Raw genomic sequence first — 25,329 nt, forward strand, 5'->3', positions numbered from 1 at the left:
TCAAAGTCAGTAACAGGTTAGTAGCAAAGGTCTCATCTATCTCCCCCTTCCTCCTTCCTAACTAATCCTACTCATTTTTCTCTCATCTTCCTGAGCATTTTCCATGAACAGCATTGCAAGTTGGTTTAAAAAAAATAATAGAAAAAGAAAACAGAATGAAAAAAAGGAAAGAAGAAAAAGAAAGCTTTACAAGGGTTTTGTTGGTTAATTATTTACTGGTGGAATCACTCCACCAGGAGTTTGATTTCATTGGCTAGCAGTTGGTTCATGTTGAATAGGCCCCCTGGGAGCTTGGTGAGCAGCTCTCACTCCATGGTTTCAGGATCGCTGCCAACAGAGCTGGAACTTATGCTCATGTTGTCGACAGCAGTGTTGTCTGCGGGACCCAGCTCCGGCTCACTAGTCTCACTGGTCATGGACACCAGAGAGAGCAGGGACATACGCCAGGCGAGTCGGCTAGAGGGCAAAAGGGAGGCGGCATATTCAGCTATGATACCAGCTACATCTAGGTTATAAGCCTTATCAAAGGCTATGAAACCTACATTTGCATTGTCTCCTTCGCAGACACAGAAGGAGCCGTCGTCTTTCATCAACAGGTCAGTGCCACACACATCCATTCCCAGGATATTAGACACCTGGATAGCTAGCTGTTTCCCTTGTTTACTCAATGAGCACATCATCCCGACACCACTAGTGAGCAGTTGCTTTGCATCCTCCCATCTGTTGAACAGCGTTATGGTGTCAACCACACGGCCTCCAATGACAATGACATATACATCTCTTCCATGAGACTCTTTAACATATCTCTGAAACGGGGATGGAGCTTCATGGCAAATAAGATGGCTTAGATCAGCCAAATGGTGCTTATCACGAGCCAAGAAAATTGCTTTGCCTCTATGACACCATGTATTCTTCACTACCATTGGGAACTCCAGTACTTCTGCTTCATCAATCATTTTAGCAAAATTTTCATGACCACCATAAGAGAAAGTATCTGGCAGAGGAACACCATGACCTGCCAACTCTTGAAACATCCAGAACTTATTAACACAGTTCAGGATGTCTTGAGGTCAGTTCATCAACCTGCATCCCATCTTCTCTAGATGGCGCAAAACAGTGATGTCACTATCAGTTTGCACCCAACCGGTTGGTATTCTCACTACTACTGCCGGAGGGTAGGCAGTAATTCGTTCTCCATTGATACGAAGACCCAGGTTTCCTTGATGGATTGTTAGCACCACCTCATCCATCACCACAGCTCTAAAGTCCAGTTCCTCCTCACAACATTTGGTCTTTAAAGCTCGTAAGATCTCTATTTGGGGATAGTCTTCCCTGATTTGATGATCTGTCAAAAACCACAACTTGGTGGCCACAGAGCTACATATCTTGATCTGCCTGTTCTTCCTTTTCTGGGGTTACTTCCTCCTGAATATACACTCTTTCGAGGATTGTAGGAGCTCTCACAGAGTCCGAAATCAGTAGTGCAGGCTGACAAGAAAGACAGGTGAGAAGACTACGGCAGAACCTTCAGTCCTCTGCAGAAAAATCTCCTTGTATGATCCTTTTATTGTGCTGTTGGATTCTGTTTGCTAGTATTTTGTTGAGGATTTTTGCATCTATGTTCATCAGTGATATTGGCCTGTAGTTTTCTTTCTTTGTGACATCTTTGTCTGGTTTTAGTATCAGGGTGATGGTGGCCTCATAGAATGAGTTTGGGAGTGTTTCTCCCTCTGCTATATTTTGGAAAATTTGAGAAGGATAGGTGTTAGCTCTTCTCTAAATGATAGAATTTGCCTGTGAAGCCATCTGGTCCCGGGCTTTTGGTTTTTGGAAGATTTCTAATCACAGTCTCAATTTCATTGCTTGTGATTGGTATGTTTATATTTTCTATTTCTTTCTGGTTCAGTCTCGGAAGGTTGTGCTTTTCTAAGAATTTGTGCATTTCTTCCAGGTTGTCCATTTTATTGGCATATAGTTGCTTGTAGCAATCTCTCATGATCCTTGGTATTTCTGCAGTGTCAGTTGTTACTTCTCCTTTTTCATTTCTAATTCTATTGATTTGTCTTCTCCCTTTTTTTCTTTATGAGTCTGGCTAATGGTTTATGAATTTTGTTTATCTTCTCAAACAACCAACTTTTAGTTTTATTGATCTTTGCTATTGTTTTCTTCATTTCTTTTCCACTTATTTCTGATCTGATCTTTATTATTTCCTTCTGCTAACTTTAGGGTTTTTTTGTTCTTCTTTCTCTAATTGCTTTAAGTGTAATGTTAGGTTATTTATTTGAGATGTTTCTTGTTTCTTGAGGTAGGATCATATTGCTATAAACTTCCCTCTTAGAACTGCTTTTGCTGCATCCCGTAGGTTTTGGGTCATCGTGTTTTCATTGTCATTTGTTTCTAGGTATTTTTTTATTTCTTCAGTGATCTCTTGGTTATTTAGTAGTGTATTGTTTAACCTCCCTGTGTTTTTATTCTTTACAGATTTTTTCCTGTAATTGTTATCTAGTCTCATAGCGTTGTGGTCGGAAGAGCTACTTGATAGGATTTCAATTTTCTTAAATTTACCCAGGCTTGATTTGTGACCCAAGATATGATCTATCCTGGAGAATGTTCCATGAGCACTTGAGAAGAAAGTGTATTCTGTTGTTATTAGAAGGAATGTTCTATATATATCAATTAAGTCCATCTTGTTTAATGTATCATTTAAAGCTTGTGTTTCCTTAATTATTTTCATTTTGTATGATCTGTCCATTGGTGAAAGTGGGGTGTTAATGTCCTGTATTATGATAGTGTTCTGTCAATTTCTGCTTCAATATCTGTTAGCATTTGCCTTATGTATTGAAGTGCTCCTATGTTGGGTGCATAAATATTTACAATTGTTATATCTTCTTCTTGGATTGATCCCTTGATCATTATGTAGTGTCCTTCTTTGTCTCTTGTAACAGTCTTTATTTTAAAGTCTATTTTGTCTGATATGAGAATTGCTACTCCAGCTTTCTTTTGATTTCCATTTGCATGGAATACCTTTTTCCATCCCCTCACTTTCAGTCTGTATGTGTCCCTAGGTCTGAAGTGGGTCTCTTGTAGACAGCATATATATGGGTCTTGTTTTTGTATCCATTCAGCTAGTCTGTGTCTTTTGGTTGGAGCATTTAATCCATTTAAATTTAAGGTAGTTATCGATATGTATGTTCCTTTTACCATTTTCTTAATTGTTTTGGGTGTGTTATTGTAGGTCTTTTCCTTCTCTTGTGTTTCCTGCCTAGAGAAGTTCCTTTAGCATTTGTTGTAATGCTGGTTTGGTGGTGCTGAATTCTCTTACCTTTTGCTTGTCTGTAAAGGTTTTAATTTCTCCATCGAAACTGAATGAGATCCTTGCTGTGTAGAATAATCTTGGTTGTAGGTTTTTCCCTTTCATCACTTTCAATATGTCCTGCCACTCCCTTCCGGCTTGCAGAGTTTCTGCTGAAAGATCAGCTGTTCACCTTATGGGGATTCCCTTGTATTTTATTTGTTGTTTTTCCCTTGCTGCTTTAAAAATTTTTTCTTTGTATTTAATTTTTGATCGTTTGACTAATATGTGTCTTGGCATGTTTCTCCTTGGATTTATCCTCTATGGGACTCTCTGCACTTCCTGGACTTGACTATTTCCTTTCCCACCTTAGAGAAGTTTTCAACTATAATTTCTTCAAATATTTTCTCAGTCCCTTTTTTTTCTCTTCTTCTTCTGGGACCCCTATAATTTGAATGTTGGTGCCTTTAATGTTGTCCCCGAGGTCTCTAAAACTGTCCTCAATTCTTTTAATTCTTTTTTCTTTATTCTGCACTGCAGTAGTTATTTCCACTATTTTATCTTCCAGGTCACTTATCCCTTCTTCTGCCTCAGTTATTCTGCTCTTGATTCCTTCTAGAGACTTTTTAATTTTCATTTATTATGTTGTTCATCATTGTTTGTTTGCTGTTTAGTTCTTCTAGGTCCTTGTTAAACGTTTCTTGTATTTTCTCCATTCTATTTCCAAGATTTTGGGTCATCTTTACTATCATTACTCTGAATTATTTTTCAGGTAGACTGCCTATTTCCTCTTCATTTTTTTAGTCTGGTGGGATTTTACCTTGCTCTTTCATCTGCTGTGTGTTTCTCTGTCTTCTCATTTTGCTTCACTTACTGTGTTTGGGGTCTCCTTTTCACTGGCTGCACGTTCGTAGTTCCCATTGTTTTTGGTGTCTGCCCCCTGGTGGCTAAGGTTGGTTCAGTGGGTTGTGTAGGCTTCCTGGCAGAGGGGACTAGTGCCTGTGTTCTGGTGGATGAGGCTGGATCTTGTGTCTCTGGTGGGCAGGACTGTGTCCGGTGGTGTGTTTTGGTGTGTCTGTGGACTTATTATGATTTTAGGCAGCCTCCCTGCTAATGGGTGGTGTTGTGTTCCTGTCTTGCTAGTTGTTTGGCATAGGGTGTCCAGCACTGTAGCTTGCTGGTTGTTGAGTGGAGCTGGGTCTCAGCGTTGAGATGGAGATCTCTGGGAGAGCTTTTGCTGTTTGATATTATGTGGAGCCAGCAAGTCTCGGGTGGGCCAATGTCCTGAACTCAGCTCTCCCACCTCAGAGGCACAGGCCTGACACACGGCCAGAGCACCAAGACTCTGTCAGCCACACGGCTCAGAAGAAAAGGGAGAAAAGAAAGAAAGAAAGAAAAATAAAATAAAATCATTAAAATAAAAAGTTTGAAAAATTAATAAAAAGTAAAAAGTAATAAAAAGAAAAGGAAGAAAGAAAGAAACAAGAGAGCAACCAAACCAAAAAACAAATCCACCAATGATAACAAGTGCTAAAAACTACACTAAAAAAGAAAACAAACCCCAACAGACAGACTGAACCCTAGGACAAATGGTAAAAGCAAAGCTATACAAACAAAATCACACAAAGAAGCATACACATACACACTCACAAAAAGCGAAAAAGGAAAAAATATATATTTATCTATATATAAAAAAAAGGAAGAAGAGAACAACCCAATCAATAAACAAATCTACCAATGATAATAAACTCTAAATACTAAACTAAGATAAATGTAAAACCAGACACAAATTAGATGCAGAAAGCAAACCCCAAGTCTACAGTTGCTCCCAAAGTCCACTGCCTCAATTTTGGGATGATTCGCTGTCTATTCAGGTATTCCACAGATGCAGGGTACATGAAGTTGATTGTGGAGCTTTAATCTGCTGCTCCTGAGGCTGCTGGGAGAAATTTCCCTTTCTCTTCTTTGTTCTCACAGCTCCCAGGGGCTCAGCTTTGGATTTGGCGCCGCCTGTGCGTGTAGGTTGCCTGAGGGCGTCTGTTCTTCGCTCAGACAGGACGGGGTTAAAGGAGCAGCTGATTCGGGGGCTCTGGCTCACTCAGGCCAGGGGGAGGGAGGGGTACGGAATGGAGGGTGAGACTGCAGTGGCAGAGGCTGGCGTGATGTTGCATCAGCCTGAGGCGCGCTGTGTGTGCTGCCAGGGAGGTTGTCCCTGGATCACAGGACCCTGGCAGTGGCAGGCTGCACAGGCTTCCGGGAGGGGAGGTGTGGATAGTGACCTGTGCTCGCACACAGGTTTCTTGGTGGTGGCAGCAGCAGCCTTAGCATCTCATGCCCGTCTCTGGGGTCCGTGCTGATAGCTGCGGCTCACACCCGTCTCTGAAGCGCCTATAAGCGGTGCTCTTAATCCCCTCTCCTCGCGCACCGGGAAACGAAGAGGCAAGAAAAAGTCTCTTGTTTCTTCAGCAGCTCCAGACTTTTTCCCAGACTCCCTCCCGGCTAGCTGTGGTGCACTAGCCCCTTCAGGCTGTGTTCACGCAGCCAACCCCAGTCCTCTCCCTGGGATCCAACTGAAGCCGAGCCTCAGCTCCCAGCCACGCCCACCCCGGCGGGTGAGCAGACAAGCCTCTCTGGCTGGTGAGTGCTGTTCGGCACCGATCCTCTGTGCGGGAATCTCTCCGTTTTGACCTCTGCACCCTTGTGGCTGTGCTCTTCTCCGCGGCTCTGAAGCTTCCCACCTCCGCCACCCGCAGTCTCTGCCCGCGAAGGGGCTTCCTAGTGTGTGGAAACCTTTCCTCCTTCACAGCTCCCTCCCACTGGTGCAGGTCCCGTCTGTATTATTTTGTCTCTGTTTTTTCTTTTTTCTTTTGCCCTACCCAGGTACGTGCAGAGTTTCTTGCATTTTGGGAAGTCTGAGGTCTTCTGCCAGCATTCAGTAGGTGTTCTGTAGGAGTTGTTCCACATGTAGATGTATATCTGATGTATTTGTGGGGAGGAAGGTGATCTCTGTGTCTTACTCCGCCATCTTGAAGGTTTCTCCCGTTTACCTTTTAAAGGATGTGTTTGAAAAAAAAGGGAAGAACCAGTCGATAAGCAAAGATAGAAGATTTTTTAATAAAAAGATATAATTATAGAAAAAGGCATCAGAGGAGAGAAAAATGTAGTCCACCATGCAAATGAATGGAAACCTACTGATTTTTTTTTGCAAATGGGAAGAGTCTGGACAATCTTTCCAAGAGTCCTTAATAGGAATTCCAGTGTTGCTGATCTCAGTTTAAAACTGACAATAAAATCCATGTTGCTGATCTCAGTTTAAAACTGAAAATAGGGCTTCCCTGGTGGCGCAGTGGTTGAAAGTCTGCCTGCTGATGCAGGGGACGCTGGTTCATGCCCCGGTCCCGGAGGATCCCACCTGCCGTGGAGCAGCTAGGCCCGTGAGCCATGGCCGCTGAGCCTGCACGTCCGGAGCACTCCGCAATGGGAGAGGCCACAGCAGTGAGAGGCCCGCATACCACCAAAAAAAAACCCCAAAAAAACTGAAAATAAAATCCATGTTTAACGTATCTAGGTCCTTAGAATAGGTTAATAAAATAATCTTTTGAATAAATAAAGCGTTACAAAATAACATGAGCTGGGTTTGTGGATTGAGGCATTTGAAATCTGGAGTTTTCAGTCTAATTCCTGAAATTCTGATGCATCACAGGGTAGTAAGGGACATTGAGTCTCCCACTACAGAGGCCAGCTCAGAACCTGGCTTGTATTTTTTCTCAAAGGTTGGTTCTGGAAAAATATTCTACAATTTCTTTCAATTACCTGTTCTAGCAACCAACAAACTTTGTAGTCAGGACACTGTTCTTTCTGCATATTCTAAATTTCTTCCTGGAGTAATTTAATTCCATTTCCTTAGTGCATATAGGAAATACATAGCATTTGGTGCCAGACTTGAAGTAAGATGGATGAGTTAAAATAAAAACCGGCTTTTGAAAATGGTGGTGTAGCTAAGTCTTTTAAACTCGGACAGAAATGGGGAGAGAATTAGGTCAGGAGAGTATGTCTTAACACCAAGGCATAGAAGATCTAGGGTTTTTCCTCCTTGAGGGAATTGAGGAATAAGAAGGTACCTCCAGGTGAGTGTGACACAGAGGTTTCAACCTCAGACTAGATAGATTCCAGCCTCTTCTGTCTGGCTTGTTCTGCCCTCTCTCTATTTCTGTGGTAGTTGGAAGGACGTATCTGATGTCTCTGTTCTGATCGTCTGGCAGGAGGAGAGAGTGTCTGACTTCCAATTTGGCAGAAAATGCATCTGCAGTACCTCTGGCTTGTTCAAACTGCCAGTGCAGAGTCTATCACCAGCTCTACTGATTTGCTGCATGATCATGGGTACAATGAGGCCACTATTCTCTTTACTGTAACCCTTACATCCTTAAAGAGTCATATCAAGTCACCTGTCAGGTTTTTTCTTTCCAGGCAAAAATACTTTAGTTCCTGCATCCTTCCCTCAAAGATGTACACAGTTGTTAGCTTTCAAAATAATTGAAACTAACTTCTATAACAAGGCTCTAACAATAACTTGATTAAAGTAAAAGCCACTTTCTTATTCCTTCATATTATATCTAACGAATACATTGAGGATCTAACTTCTACTTTTAAAATTAAATGGCTGCTTTAATAATCTATGTTGACTTTGTGGTCCAAATGACAGATAGGAAATCATTCTCACCTTATATGACAATATTAGTAAGAGAAAGTATGTAACAGTAGACTTTTAGACCAGGCCTAAAAAAAGACATAAAATAGATAAGACAGAAATAAAGGTTGTTAACCAGAAATTTCAAAAAGAAAGGCCTTTGTTTTATTGCTTGGCTATTTTTTGTGCATTAAAAGGAGCTAATGACTCCCTCCTTTTTATAAATCACATCTTTCTTGTTACTCTATAGTTATAATTGCAATAAAAATTACTAAAATGTTCTTAGGTAAATAGACTGGGAAGGACTCCACATCTGGAGGAAATGTCTGAATCTGGCACAGTCAAGGATATAGTGAGGAAGAAGAAACTAATATTGAATGATTGATAGATGATCCTTCGTTACAAGACTAAAAGACAACAGAGCATTTCAGTTTTATACAATAACTCAGAGCATCATCAACAAAACCTTATTGAAGGTCTGGTGTTTTTAGACTCTCAGAGCCATCCAAACATATATCTAAGAGAGCAAGTGCTAAGAGAGCAAGTTTGCTAAAGCAAAGATATATCTAAGAGAGCAAAACTCATGCCTGTCTGTGAGGGATTCTGGGAAGTTGGTAGTATTGGCTGATAGAGAAGAGGAAGAAGAAAGTCCGGACAGGATTGGAAACAGGAGAACTGATCCGTCGTGGAGAACTATCTATTACATTGTGTCCAAAGAGATGGGAGAAAGTTAGTGTGATTAATATTAGCACAAGTATTCATGGAGGTCCAACTTAGTGGAGGTGTTTGGGTGGTTCAAAAACATGACTGATGTACTTACTACATACTAGCTGCTGGGGATGCAAAGACAAATAAGGCAAATCCCTGCCAAAGAGAAATTTACAATAACAGAAGTAGAAATGATAAGTAATATACAGGGTGGCAGAACCATCTGTGAATTAAGTCTGTTGTTAGTGAATCTCCCAGCAAAGAGGGAACATGGGAGCAGGCTGATAAGAATTCAAAAAATTGAGGGGAGTCACAGAAAAGTGGGCTGAAATACAGAGCTGGACTCCAGAAGGAACCAGAGAGCTGAAGAAAAATTTGAAGCAGAAGGTCAGTGATATGGATGATGCCAACACTCTTGGGAACAGAGAATGGCTGTCATTCATTGACCACATTGGTATATACACTCATCCACACCAGTCTGAATGAAATATATTGCCTGCCATATCAGTAAACAAAGGATGTTGCAGCCATCAAGCCATCACATTATAGCTGCCCCTATGGTGCACCCTGAGGAAACTCAGGATGAGAAATCACAGGATACTGGCCCCAGATAGCTGAGGTGTGTATCAAAGGAATGATTTCAGTGAGCCCAGAATCTTGCATCTTCTATACATAGAAAAATGATAAATTCCTTAACTTGAGATATCTTATTTTCTTTAAGTAACAGTAATGTTTAGATGTTCCAACTACCTGGTCTTTGTTGCAAAAACTCCTATATATCCTGGCTGCCCCCCACCCCCCCCCCCCCTGCCTCTTTGGAGCAGTCTCTCAGAGTTATCTGAGATGCTGTGTCCTGGGCTTAACTCCTCAGTTTTGTCTGCCAAATAAAACATAACTCTCAACTTTTAGGTTGTGCTTTTTTTCCCAGTTGCCACCAGGTATCTGGCCTTTGCCAAAAAGACATATTTTAGAACTGGAGATTTCTGGTGCACTACCTGCCTTAGAGAGGAATGTGTCAGGAGCTGGGAGTAGAGCTGACCTGGTTTGAGGTACACACAGTGACTCATTTGACTACAGCTCGGGAAGGGGCCTCACATTTTATTACTAAAAGAATAGTGGGACAGATTGCCCATAGAGGAGAGAGCCAGCACATTGCTGAATTTGTAAAGAAAGGTTTCAGGAAGAAATGAAATGAAATTAAGGTGAAGAAAAGGGAAGGCACCTTAGGGAGAATAAATGGGGAAAGGATTCAAGGCAGGGGAATCAGTATGAACAAAACACAAGAGGGGGGTTCGAATGCACATAATATGTATGGGGAATGATAAGTACATCAGTTTGGCTGGATCAGAGGGTTTGTATGAGCAAATAATAATCAAGTAGAATGGAAAAGTGAGTTGGCGCCAGATTGTAATAGCCTTGAAATACCAGTCTAAGTATTTTGGACTGTATCCTAGCAGAGAAAATTGATTTTTTCATTTTGGAGTGGAAGTCTAGCAATATTTTGAGAAGGTTATAATCTGGTATCAGTGTATGGAGTGGATAAGGTAGAGGTTAGAATGAGAAAGATATTGCCATTAAGATACTAGAGCCTGGAATTCAGTAGTAGTGGTGGGAAAGGAAAGAAGGAGTTGTGAAAGGCATTACAAAGGAAGACTTGATAGGAGGTATTAAGAATGCCTCCAGAGTTTTATATTTAGGAGGCTGAATAACGATGAGACCATTGCCTGAAATATCAAAATCCAGAGGAGAAGCTGGTTTGGTGGGAAAATAATTAGCTTAGATTTAGATGTGTTCAATTGAGGTGATAATAATACAAGTAATTATAAATGCCAGGTCTGAAATTCAGTAAAGAAATTAGGTTCAAGATGTATGTCTGAGAATCCTCCTGGTAGAAGTGAAAATTTAAGCCCTGAGAATAAATGATTCTCTATGAGAATATGTAGAACAGTGATTCTCCACCCAGGCCATGTATTATAATCACTGTTGCAGTGGAGCTGTTGTTTCTGCCTGCCCCCTCTTCTGCTGAAAGAAGACCTCTGTTCATTGTAGGAGCTGCCTCTCTTCCTCTCCCTGTGATTCTGGTGGTGGGCGGGGGGAGGCTACAATTAGGGGGTCCCACTTCTCCATCATAAAGGAGGGCCTGCAACCCAGTATGGACAATCAGAGCATCCATCTCTTAGATGTAGTGACTGGTCCAAATGTAGGGACATGACTTAGTATCTTTTTAGTATTTAGCCTGTAGACCAAGGTAATGAGGGCCTGAGTCTTTTCTCTGTAATCACTAACTATGAATGATGGAAACCAAAATTTCCTATATTTCTCTTTTCCACCACATAAAGAAAGCCTGCCTGACAATGAAGCCACTTCATAAGGAAACAGAGACAGGGTCCTAATGATACCATTTGAATCCCTAGAACCAGATGTTCCTGAATGTAGTCCTACCACATGTCTGCTAATATGGCCACTTCATTTATATGCTATCATACCACAGTGGGGGGAGGGGGGCACCGACAAAGGCTGCCTAATATTAATTGGCTAAGTCACCTTGTTTATTTGGGTTTTTCGATCTTTGTAATGAGAGAATAGTTCTGTATCTTGATTATAGTGGTAGTTACACAAAACTACTCATGTGATAAAATGACAGATCTATGCACACTCATTGTACCAATGTCAGTTTCCTGGTTTTGATATTGTACTATGGTTATTTAAGATGTAAATGAACTGAGGGAGACTGAGTGAAGGTAATCTTTTCAACTTCCTGTAAATCCATAATTATTTCAAAATAAAAATCTTTAAACATTACTGTTTATGAGACATTTAAATATAAAGATACAGAAAGGTGAAAAGTTTGAAAAGTTAAAGGATGAGAAAATATATTCCATGCAAATAATAACAAAAATTAAGTTAATAGATATGTTACTATCAGAAAAAATAAACTTTAAAATTAGAGGCATTAATGTGAGATAATGAGGGTCACTCCATGGTGGCAAAACTGTAATTTATTAGAAAACTATCTGATAACATAACCTCAAAATATATAAAGCAAAAATTGACTTAAAAGGAGAAATAGACCAACCCACAATCATAATGGGAGATTTTAACATACTTTTCTCAGTAATTAATGGATCAAACTGATAAAAAATTCAGTAGTAATATAGATCCTTAGGACAATAAATTAATATATGCCCAGAATTGTACAACTACAAAATGTATACATTTAGGAAACACAACTCCCTACTGGGTCATAAAGCAAGTTTCAACAATTTTCAAAGACTGAAAGCATTCAGACTTTATTCTTTGACTACAGTACAGTTAGGTTTGAAATCACAAACAAGAGATAACTAGAAAATTCCATATGTTTGAAAATCGATAAAAACATATTTCTAATAGCTAATGTGTCAAATAACTCATAATGGAAATTTAAAATAATATTCACATTAGATGATGAAAGTGCTATATATCAAAACTTGTTTGATTCACCTAAAGTAGTATCCAGAGGGTGATTTAGGTCTTAATTGTTTATATAAGAACAGAAGGACTAAACTAATGAGCTAAGTATTCAAGTCAAGATGTTAGAAAAAGAATAGCAGAGAAGAAAACCTCAAAGAAAATATCAAGAAGAAAATAGTAAAGATAAGAATAGTAATTAATGAAGTGGTAAACAAACTGACAATAGTAAGTATCAACAGGAAAAAATTTTGGTTTTTTGAAAGATTAATACATTTCACAAACCTCTGGCAAACTTGAATAAAAGAGAAGGCATATATAAATAATATCAGTGATTTCAAAAAAAGGTTATTACTGCAGATGTTTCAGACATAAAGAAGACAGTAAGAGGCTATTAGGAACAACTTTATGCCAACACACTCCAAAATTAAATGATATAGAAAAAATCTTAGAAAAACTTATGTTAAGAAATTAAGATAAAATTCTCTTCACAAAGAAAAAAATACAAGCCCCAGATGGCTTTACAGGCAAGTTTTATCAAACATTTAAGCAAAAAAATAATCCCAGTCTTAAGGAAATCATTCTGGAATATAGCTAAGGAGGGACCATTACTGACAACTTATGATACTACCATAATTTTGACAAGGATAGTATGAGAAAGGAAAATTATAGGCCAATCTCACTCATTAACATATATGGAAAACCCTAAACAAAACAGTAGCTATCAAAATCTATGTATGAAAATGTTAGTATTTTATTGCCAAGTTGGGTTTATTCCTTCCATGAAAGGCTGATTTAATATAAGAAAACCAATATATGTAATTTTTCATATAATTAGCTTAAAGTAGAAAAATTATATCATGATTTTAGCTGATAAAACTATTTCATAAAATTTGACAGTCATTCAACATAGCAGTTCACAAGCATTCTAAGAAATAGAAGGAAAATTACTGAAACCCTGAAAACATTCCCTTTAAGATTAGAAAAGCTACAAGGTACCTGCCATCACTATTTGCATTCAACACTGAATTAGAGACCCCAGCCAGCATGGTAATGTAAGAAAAAATCAAAGATATAAGGGTTGGAAAGGAATTGTTCTGTCTGTGAAGAAAACCTAAAATAATCTACAAATAAATGATTGTAATTAAAAGAAGTAAAATATACTCATAGTAAAAAACTAGATGACATAAAAGAAAAAAAACTTATCTATAATCTTAACACTCAGAAAAGATCAAATGTAACATGTTGATATACTTTCCTGTAATTTTTTCTCCGTGTATTTTTTTAATTTTTTATTTTTCTACATACCTAACATTGTATCATACATATGCAGTTTTGTAGCCTTGCTTTACATTTTAGCCTTGCTTTTTTAAAAAAATTATTTAAAAAATGAGTTTGTTGACAATATTCTCTTGTTATGGATGATAATAATGTTTAGGGAGTTTCCAAATGTTTCTATTATAAATAGCCTTGTCGTAAAGAGCTTTGTCTTCATGTCACAGTATGTCCTTGTGATACATTCTTAAATGAGGCCTACCTTAAATACCATACATAATGTCCTAAAGACATTGGTCCATTATGGTCTTCTAAGACCATAACTATGCTAAAGACCCTTAATAAATATTACCAACTTGCTCTCCAAACTGTGTCACATTAATTTAGCTGCAACCACCAGATAATATGTTTTCAATTTATGAAACCCAACAATAATTTAATATTATCATTTGAATTGAATTTGAATATCATTTATCTTTGCTATTTTGACAATAGGAATTTTTTAAAGTAAACTATTTTTTAGAGCAGTTTTAAATTCAGAGCAAAATTGAGAGAAAGGCCATAGCCTCCCCCACTATCAATAACCTCCACCAGAGTGGTGCATTTGTTTCGCTTATAAGCATAGACGGTAAGAATTTACATCCTATTTTATTTGGTATTTCCTTGGTTACTAGTAAGGTTGAATATATTTCATGTTTCTGACCCATTTATACTTTTCCATGTATTTTCTCTCTCCTTTTGCCATTTATCTATGGTAGTTCAAGTATCTTTATGATTTAAAAAATTGCTTAAATTCTGATTATAGTGAGAATATTATCATTTCTCTACTTTTGTTATAAGTTGTTTTCCAGTTTGATTTTTTGCTTTCTACTCACAAATAATAGTTTTTATTTTTTCATAAGATGTATAGCAAAAAAATGATTACTCTTATATTTTAACCTGCATTCCCATGTTTTTAGTGAGAATTATTATTTTGTTTCAGAGGAATTGAAAACATTAGAATATCATATATACACATTACCCAAAAAACAGGACATAGAAGAAAGGAAAGAAGATAGTTTTAGAGCTGAGAAAGCCACAGTGGTTCAGGAGTCCCAAGTAAAAATCTAGTTGATGACAGATTTACTTATTCATTCATTCATTTTTAAAGATATCAGAAAGCGCCCACCATATGTCTAGCCTTGTGCATATGGTAGACACTCTGAAGAAGAGTGATTATATGGACAGGAAAACTACTCCAGATGCTCCTATCTAATCTTTTCAAGATCGTGACAGTGAAAGAGAGAGAAGGGGCAAAGGGATTAAGTTCTACAGTCTCAGGATGAAGAGTCTGAAAAAGGTAGAGAGAAAGAAAAAGTGAAGGCTGGCTGAGCCAGCACAGCTCTTTCTAATATTTCAGTCACATAACTATCAAAATCTATGTATGAAAAAGTGTCCACATCTCTGTTAAACCTTTTAGCCATGCACAGTGATCACTACCAACTGAAAGTGGCCAATTAAGAGTCCCAATGCCTAGTCAGTGGTAACAGTCATTTTTCTGAGGGTGGCATGAGTGTTTGTGTGTGTGTGTGTGTGTGTGTGTGTGTGTGTGTGTGTATTTTAGGGGGAGGAATGGAAAAGAACATTCAATTTCTTCTCTCTAAAAGCTAACATTCCTCTGTTTTTTTTAAAAAAACTATTTTTTTTTCCTGTTAACTAATGGGCTTAAAATTTGCCCACTGGTTTATCAAAGGTATGATTTTATTTCCTTTGGGGAAAAAGAGATGAAAGGAATATCAGAGAATTCCTGTCCATAACTTTATATGGTTGCTTCTTCAGTTTTTGCCACTTCCTCAGTTTTTGTTCCTTCTTATTAGGGTTGTCCTCTGAAACTTCTAAAATGATCAAATCTAATACCGTAACTAATCATTTTGAGCCTTCCTTAAATGATAGGCTAAGAATTTACTTCCAATTCTATTTCCTATCTCAATTTATGGTCAGTAACATTGTCCAAATGATCTCATAGAATATTATCAGTTAGCAATATGGTACAAATAATATGAAATTAGCAATATAAATTACCTGAAATTTAAATTTTAAAAATATTAGCTCTCTTATTATCAGATTCCCTTGGGGAAACTTAACCCCCCCCCACACCCCCATATAATAAATTGCCCCTTCTGGTTTTTATTCTGCCACTGAAATTTTAGTAGCTTCTTTAGCATTCCCTAATCCAACCTCAAATCTCACACTTGGGTATAGAGATTGAAAAGCTCATTGCATTCTAGGCAAAAATAAATGAAAAGGGACATGCACTAACACACATGCTTGCAGTATTTTCAAATATTAGGATGAAAATAATATTACAAGCACAGAGGTAGGAAAATGGGTTAATTACAAAATGACAAAAATCAGGCTGATTTGGATTTCTTTTACAATATTAAGTATAAGAGGACAATGAGTAAAGTCTATAGCAATAATGAGAAAAGATTGTATTTTTGGAATTTTATACCCAACTATTTTTATATGTGAGGGTAAAGGAAAGGCATTTTCTTATATGTAATGACATATTTTTCTTGATAAAACCACTGATAGATGAAGCAAAATTTAGAGCTCAAGAATGGGGAAATACAAAAAACAAAGCTAAATATGATTAATTGTGGTTGATCTGGATATATAACTAATCTTGAAAGAGGCAATATGTGATGTAAATACAACACAATAGCAATAATCTAGACTTTTCACCTCAGACTTTGTTAACCAGAGCTGAGAACATGAATGTAAAAAGAATGGGGCTGAGCATGAAACCAGCCCAAACAAAGCTAGATGTAAGCAATTGTGATACATCTTGTTATTAACTTATGTTGAGAAAGAAGTTTTATGGTGTAAATATAATAACAATAATAACCTAGACCTCAAATCTCAGATATTGTTATGAAAAACTGAAAACTAGGTGGGGGAGGAGGACGTGGGGTTAAAATGTGTCATAACAACAATGGCATATGGAGAGAGAAGTATTTAATTAATGGCATTGTTTAGAACTGCTAGTGCATGGTAATAATAAAAAGCAGACCAACTTTAAGTTGATTTTATTCTTGTTTTTAAATTCTGTTGACGACAAAGAAAATTTTCCTCTATTCTTCTAGGTTCTTCTGGCTGGTCTAAGAATTAATGAGATAGATTAACAGGAGAAAAATCAAATTTAATTTTGTGTGTACAGGAACCCCATATACATGAGAGGTTCAGAGATAGAAGGGTAAAGTGAGGTATGTATGCCATCCTTAGCTAAGGAATGGGGTAGGGTCCTGGTGCTCTCAAGGGCAGGAGGGTCATTCACAGGAAGATAAAAAGAAGAGCAGATACTGGGTAATTAGATGTTTGTCCTGCCATATAGATGGGGCCACTAAGATAAAACTGATCTCTGGTAATAACTTTTTTCTGGGAAAAATCCCCAATTTGAGTTCTTCTAGGTAGTTAAGAAAGGGGCAGTAGTTTCTCTGTAGCTCACAGTAATCCTCATACCAAAGTAGCACATTTTAGGGACGTCTATTCTGAACTTTTACAGTTCTCTAAACCATTTAAATTTCCTAAACCCATTCACACTGCTCCCACTGACCACCCTCTCCTTCTATGCCAATGGTCCTAAACGGAGAATTTAAATATATTGCTTAATATCAACCTTAACAGAAAGCAATATAAGTTTAAAAATGCCTTTAAAGGTGACCACTAATAGAATTTAAAAGAAGTTCCAACACATTGGAAAATTTAAAGTACAGAGGAAGCGGGGAAATGTCTAGTAAATGGCTGTGGAGTGACATGATTATGTGACCCACACAACAGATAATAATCATAATAACTAGATAAAATATTTTTAAGTGCAATGAATTAAAGGTACTGGAAAGCAAAGGAAATAGAAGCCAGAAGAAAGTTTTCTATTGAAAAACTGCAGCTAGAAGGGGTGATTGCAAGGTTATACTTGACTTGAGAAGAGCTTGGCCTGAAGGTCATTCCTAATCCCCAAGGCTACAGAGCTGGGAAAACATAGACGTAAATCACAGTCTAACTAGCTAAGGTGCCAGATTAGACTTCATAGTTGAAAAAGCAGCTGGAAATATAAGGAGAAATTCTGAGTGGGACAATAATAAAGAGTAAGACCCCGAAGCTAAATTCCTGGGTGACAGATAAACCCATGTATGAAGTAGCCTCCAGGGGACATAGCAAAAAATACGGAGACTTGTAAAATAGAGCTTGACAGAGTAAGAGCTGTGAATTGCTTTTTTTTTTTTTTTTTTTTTAACCAAATGCATTTCCCAATTGTGTGCAGTTTGAGCAAGATAAAGTTGAAAATTTAGGGCTTGAAGTGTTAGAGAACAGAGCCTGAGAATTGTATATTATCTTGAGATGGGGGAAGTGGGCTCCCTAGAAGCAAGAATACTTTAGAGTGAGTCCTCAAATATGAGTATAATGTCTGTCCAAATCCTTGGATGACTGAAATTATACAGGCACAAGGTGTGCCCCAAGCTAATATAGGAGTAACCATAAACTGTAAGATTAGAACAGATATATCAGCAGCTACATAACTCAGAGCATACTAAATTTTCAATTTGAATTTAGGCAAGTGAATTACCTAAAGAGAATTAGGCAAGAGAATAAAAAGACAACAATCTGCAGATGAACACAACAGAATTCTAAGTCACTACACCATATTATTCTATAGTGTCTAGTTTCCAACCAAATATTACTAGACATTCAAAGAAACAGGAAAGTGTGACCCATACTCAGGAAAAGTGGAAGTCAATAGAAAATGACTCCAAGTGGGTCCAGATGTTGACCTAGCAGACCAAGACTTCAAAGCAACTACTATAAATATATTCATAGAATTAAAGGAAAATATGTTCAGTGAACTAAAAATAAATGTTCTTCTTGGTCAAAATTTTTGACAGTTTTGGTCCTTTCCTGTTCCCTGTAAATTTTAGAATTTGTTTGTCAATTTCTGCAAAAGACGCTGCAGGGGTTTTGATAGGGATTATACAGAAACTATAGATCAATTTGATATCCTAACAATACTGAGTCTTCAAATCTATGAACATGGGATGTCTCTTTCCATTCACACTTGGTTCTCTGTATCCTTGAGTTCTACACCCATGAATTCAACCAATTGGGGTTTGAAAATACATGAAAAAAATGTCAGAAATTTCCAAATATCAAAACTTGAATTTGCTATGCACTGGCAACTCTTTACATAGCCCTTACATGTGGTTACAGCTATTTACATAGCCCTTACATTGTATTAGGTAATATAAATAATCTGGAGATGATTTAAAGAATATGGGATAACGTGTGTAGGTTATATGCAAATACTACACCATTTTATGTAAGATATTTGAGCATCCTCAATTTTGGTATCTGAAACTGGGCTCTGGAAACAATCTCCTGAAAATACTGGAAGACAGCTATCTTTAGATCTTCTCTAATTTTTCTCAAAAATGTTTTGTAATTTTTAGTGTACAGGTCTCCCACTGCTTTTGTTAAATTTATTCCTAAGTATTTTGTTCTTTTTGTTGCTATTACGAATGGAATTGTATTCATTTCATTTTCAGATTAATTATTGGTAGTATATAAGATTGATTTTTGTAAATTGATCTTATAACCTATGATTTTGCAGAATTCCTTTCTTAGTTCAAATAATTTTTTTGTATGTGGATTCCTTAGACTTTTCTACAAACAGGATCATATCACATATGCAGGTAAAGAGTTTTACTTCTTTCCTTACGATCTGGATGTCTTTTCTTTTCTTGTTTGATTGTACTGGCTGGAACATCCAGTTGGATGCTGGATAGAAATTGTGAGAGTAGATATCCTTGCCTTGTTCCTAATCTTACAGGGAAAGCATTCGGACTCTTACCATGAAGTACAATATTAACTGTAAGCTTTACAGAGATTCCCTTTATCAAGTTGAGGAAGTTTGTTTCTATTTCTCATTTGTTGAGAATGGGCACTGGATTTTGTCAAATGCTTTTTCTATGTCTATTGGGATGATCATGTAGATTTTGTCTTTTATTCTCAAAACCTGCTGTATTACATTCATTATTTTCTTCTTTGCACTCTTTCTTCTCGTGTTCAGTGTCTCCTTTTATTTTTCTTAGTGTTTTCCAGGACCTCCAATAATCTGCTAATCAGTGGTGGTGATAAGGGTCAGCTTTATCTTATTTATGATATTACAGGAAACACATTCAAAGTTGGTTTACTATGTAAATTTTTGCTGTTGGTTCACCAAGCAGAGATAGGTCCCTTTATTCCTTAGACTTTTATGAACTTTTAATAATAAATACTGTAAGGTCGGATCTTAACAAACGGCACCGCGAAACAGAGGAAAGCTTCAAGTGAGCTTTATTAGGGAGCGCTCCCGGGCGAGGTTCACTGGTCTGAGAGAAAGGGGCCAGAGAAGTCGCACCCGGGTGAGGGTTGGGCAAGATTTTATAGGGGAAGAAGGGAAAGGGGTGTGGTGAATCTGGGAGGGTGCAGGGTATTCCTTATTTGGTGGTCTTTTCGGGTATCCTGGGGGACCGTTAGTCCTGCCCCTCGAAAGGCGGGAAGGCCGGGCCGGGTTCAAAGTCCCCAAGTCAGTTCCTGGAACTGGGTGGTCCGGAAAGTTTCGGTCTGATGCAACCTGTGAAGCTGATTGTGTTCCCCTGCCTCGGGCCAGTTGGCCTTACAAATACTACTTAACTTTATCAAATACTTTTGCATCATTTGCCATCATCATTTTGTAACAGGGAAGAGCCAAATCTGACTACATGTTGGATCTTTCTTTTACTTTAACCTTTGCTTTCCGCTGCTTTTGTTCACTAAAAGGATACTGTCTATACATAATGGCCTGCCTCAGGGAACCCTGCCCCTCTGCCTGAATGTTAAACCAAAGTGCCTTTGTTCAGGGAAGCATCCTGACCCTGTCCACCGGTGGATGGCTGCAAGAAAGAAGAAATTGACACACACACACACACACACACACACACACACACACACACACACACACACACACACACACACACACACACACACACACACACACACACACACACACACACACACACACACACACACACACACACACACACACACACACACACCCCCCCCGCCCAATGCTGGCCATTCCAGGGGATATTAGCAAAAGTTATGGCCTTTTTACTTCACTTCCCCATCTCCTCCCCCTCTCTGTTCTATAAAAGAAACTGACATCCAAACCCCGATAAGATGGTTTTTCAGAGACACTAGTCTGCCATCTTCTCGGTCTGCCGGCTTTCCAAATCAAGTCGTATTCCCTGCCTCAACACCTTATCTCCGATTTATTGGCCTGTTGTGCACCAAGCAGAGTGAGCTTGGACTAGGTAACAATTTCAGTTTTATATTTCAATATATGAATATGGTGAATTACACTGATAGATTTTGCTGATGCTAAACCATTACATTCTTGGGATAAAAATCCAAATGATGTAATTTTGAAATGTATTATTGGAGTTGGTTATTTTTTTAAATAATTTTATACCCACATTCATAAGTAATATGAGCAGTATATACTTTTTTTCTACTGTTATCTGGTTTTGGAATCATGATTACACTAGCCTCAGGCAATAAACTGAGCAGCTTTGTAATCTGTTAAATATTCTTGGCCCTTAGCTTTTTGGAAAGAGATATCTTTGGCCACCATTTCAATTTCTCTAATGTTCACTTACTTGTTCAAGTTTTATTTTTTTATCAAATTTGTCACTTTGTATTCTTCTAGATATATCCATTTAATCCAGGTTCAATCGTGCAAATGACCAACTGGCAATATTCCAAGAAGTTGCAGTCCTGGGGGAGGGGTACTATATTGATTAACTGGGATTCTGTCATTCATAATGGCTACTGTAAAATATAATTCAGTAGAAGCATTAATTTCTCCCTTACTCCATCCTCACAGGGAATGTCAGATTTCATACCACAGTAGAATACAACATTTCAGTGTTGTAATTAGATACGATAGAAAACTACAACTGAAGAATCATGTGATAAATCAGAAATTGTAGTGCCTAGATTCTAAGTAAATGTGAAGGAAGGAAAGGCACATTAAGATTATGGTAGAGGCAGAAAAATGCCTCTGGGATTGTGGCAAAGACTGGAAAGAATGGGACCAGGGTGAAGTGAAGGCATTGGGGTAGTTTCCCTGAGGGCAAGGGCTGTGTAACCCCAGCTCCACTCACAGGTGCCTGGAATAAGGGTGTTTAATGACGCTGTTAATGGGTAAATTGAAGGCTGGGGGAGAAAGAGAGAGAGAGCGCGCTTTTCCACTAGCAGCCAGTTGTGTGATCTTGGACAAGGGCTTACACTTTGTGTGACTATTTCACCGTTTGTAAAAAGAGAATTGCTTTTTTCCTCATCAGGATTGAAAGGGCTAATTTATGCAAAGCATCTATCCCTGTGCCTACTTTGTTTAAACATTTCATAATTGCCAGTTAAAAGAAATTTCCCTTTTCTGTATTATAAAATTGCCAGGAATTTTTGCTAGTAGTCAGGAAACTTTTTTTTTTCAGCATATCTTCCTCCTTTGCCAAGACTGTTACAAACCAGTAACCCCGGGGTGATCAAAAAGGGCCTGTTCTTGAGAAGAAAATCCTGTTCTTTAAATTCTGTGGCTTCTGTATGGAAACGTCCATTTGTTGTGGTACTGGCCGTCTTGGGCGCCTCTACCTACCCCTTTGTAGGAGAAGGCTAATCTGCTTACATGTTTTCAGTGAAGACAGTCTAGTCCTAGTCCTGGATTCTCTGGGTTTTGTACTTGGAATTGTATGTTGAGGATCAGGTAGGAACTTATGCCTTTCATTGTTTTTAAGAACTACAGTGAATGTAAACTACTCAGACCAGGGATTTTGTTTCAGCAATCATTTTATTCTTAGCACCTGTAATAGTAATTGGTAGGAAGTGATAGTGAATACTTTCTATGATTCTCAGCCATTGCTTTATTTTAAAATTTATTTTATTTCCCTAGACTTTCCTTGTTTTTGATGACCTTGACAGTTTCAGGTGTACTCGTCAGGTATTCTGTAAAAGGTCCCTGGGATTTATCGGATGTTTTTCTCATGATTAGACAGGGGTTATGAGTTTTTGGAAAGAAGATCATAGAGGTACAATATCATTTTCATTACATCATATCATGGGTGCATATTACCATCATGACTTATCACTGTTGATGTTGACTTTTGTTAAGTTTCTCCACTGTAAAGTTACTCCACACCCCATACCCCAATCTGTACTCTTCGGAAAGTAGTCACTATTTGCAGCCCACACTTAAGGAGTGGGGGAGGGTTTTACTCCACTTCGAGGATGAAGTGTATACATAAATTATTTGGAATACTTCTGCATGGGAGATTTGGGTCTTCTTCTGTATTTATTCAAACAATTAGTATTATATTAGTTTCTTATAACTACTCTAACAAAATACCACAAACTGGGTGACTTAAAATCTTAGAAATGTAGTCGATTACAGTTCTGGAGACTAGAAATCTGAAATCAAGGTGTTGGTGGGGTTGGTTCCTTCCGTGGGCTCTGAGGGAGAATCTGTTCCATGTCGCTATTCTAACTTCTGATGTTGGCTGGAAATCCCTGATGTCCTTTGGTTTTACATGTATCATTCCAATCTCTGGCTCTGTCTTCACATGGCATTGTCACCTTTGTCTCTATGCCCAAGTTTCCCTTGCGTTTGGGGGACACCAGTCATTGAATCAGGGCCTACTCTAATGACCTCATCTTAATTACTTACATCTGCAAAGACCCTATTGAAACTGTGGGTTGAATCCATTTCACCTGCCTTCACTCATCAAGGTTGTTTTAAGACTTACATGCTCCCCAAGCTGCATGTAGCCTAAACAATAATATGTTTGCTTGAATTATTTTCCAGGAACTTGGAGTCAACTGCGCCTAGTTCAGCTAGGCTGAGAGTCAGCTGTGTCTAGTTGAAGCTGAGGTGGTTAAGACTGGATAGGAGCACCGACCCTTCAACTGGGCATGCGTGAATGTCCCGCTCGTGACGTATTTTTACATCAGAGGGCTGAAAACTCCACCCTCAGCACGTTCAGAGACCCATAACCTAGTCACACTTGTGCAGGACGATTACCGCACCTTTTTCCAATTACCTTTCCTCACGCCTCCCATGCTCCCCACGCCTCAGACCTCCCTGCTGCTTTATTCGTTATCCTATAAATATCCCCCAAGCTCCTTACTTCCAGGAGGCAGATTTGGGATTTGTTCTCCATCTCTTAGCTCGGCTGCCTTGCAAATAATCCCTCTCTTCACTGTGAACCTTCATGTCTCAGTGTCTTGGCTTGCCGTGCATCTGGAAAAATGAACCTGGTTTGGCAACACTGTTTCCAGGTAAGGTCACCCTCGCAGATCTGAGTGAAGTGAGGTAGTCTAAGATATGCGGCTGTCCGTGAGAAAAATGTTCCAGGCAGAGGAAATTACAAGAGCAAAGGTTCTGAGGTAAGAATGTACTTAGAGGGTTCCATGAACATTAGGAGATGACAGTGGCTGTAGCAGAGTAAGCAATGGGAAGATGAGTAGGATATAAGATCAGAGAGGTAGTAGAGATCAGATTATACAAAGCTGTGTAGACCATGTTGACAATTTTGGCTTTTCTTGGGAGTGAGCTGGGAAGCCACTGGAAGGTTTAAGCAGAGAAATGATATGATCTGACTTCAGCTTTGATTTTTAAGTTTTAATTTTTTATAGACATATAATTGATGTACCATATGAGTTTCAGGTATAATGCATAATGATTTGATGTTTGCATGCATTATGAAATGATCATCATGATAAGTCTAGTCCTCTGCCCCCATACAGTTATAACAATGTTTCCTTATGCTGTATATTACATCCCCATGACTTACTGTAAAACTGGAAGGTTCACCTCTTAATCACCTTCACCTGTTTCGCCCCTCCCCCACTGGAAACCACCTGTTTGTTTTCTGTATGTCTGATCCTGTTTTTATTTTGGTTTGTTTTGCTTTTACGATTTTGCATATAAGTGAGATCATATGGTATTTGTTTTTCTCTGACTTATTTCACATAGCATAACACTTTCTGATCCATCCATGTTGTCAAGAGTGGCAAGATTTCATTCTTTTCTGTTTTATACTTTATTGTACCTATATACAACATCATCTTTATCCATTTGTCTATTGATAGACACTTAGATTGCTTCCATATCTTGGCTATTGTAAATAAGCTGCAGTGAACCTTAGAGTGCAGATATCTTTTTGAATTAGTGTTTTTATTCTCTTCAGGTAAATACCCAGGAGTAGAATTGCTGGATTGTACAGCAGTTCAATTGTTAATTGACATCAGAGAGTGTGATGCCTCCAACTTTGATGTTCTTTCTCATGATAGTTTTGGCTATTCAGAGTCTTTTGTGTTTCCATACAAATTTTAGGATTATTTGTTCTAGTTCTGTGGAAAATACTATGGGTATTTTGATAGTGATTGCATTGAGTCTGTAGATGGCTCTGGGTAGAATAGTCATTTTAACAATATAGTATTTTCTAGTCCATGAGGACAGTTTATCCATTTGTTTGTGATGTCTTCAATTTCATTCATCAACATCTTATAGTTTATTTCTAGGTATTAAATTCTCTTTGGTGCAATTGTAAATGGGATTGTTTTCTTAATTTCTCTTTCTAATAGTTCATCTTTAGTGTATAGAAATGCAAGAGATTTCTGAATAGTAACCTAGTATCCTGAGACCTTGGTGAATTCATTTATTAATTCTTATACTTTTGGGATGAAGACTTTAGGGTTTTCTAAATAAAGTATGTCATCTGCAAATAGTGCAGTTTTACCTCTTCCCTTCCAATTTGGATACCTTTTTATTTCTTGTCTGATCGCTGTGGCTAAGACTTCCAGTACTATG

The 25,329-nt window shown here is 38.2% G+C and overlaps 1 pseudogene; it reads right to left on the reverse strand.

The window, feature by feature from the left end:
• Window positions 1-1,265, reverse strand: LOC101279560 (beta-citrylglutamate synthase B-like; annotated as a pseudogene).
• Window positions 1,266-25,329: the final 24,064 nt, after the last annotated feature.

The sequence above is a fragment of the Orcinus orca genome, chromosome 3 (genome assembly GCF_937001465.1).
Source record: "Orcinus orca chromosome 3, mOrcOrc1.1, whole genome shotgun sequence".
Lineage (NCBI taxonomy): Eukaryota > Metazoa > Chordata > Mammalia > Artiodactyla > Delphinidae > Orcinus > Orcinus orca.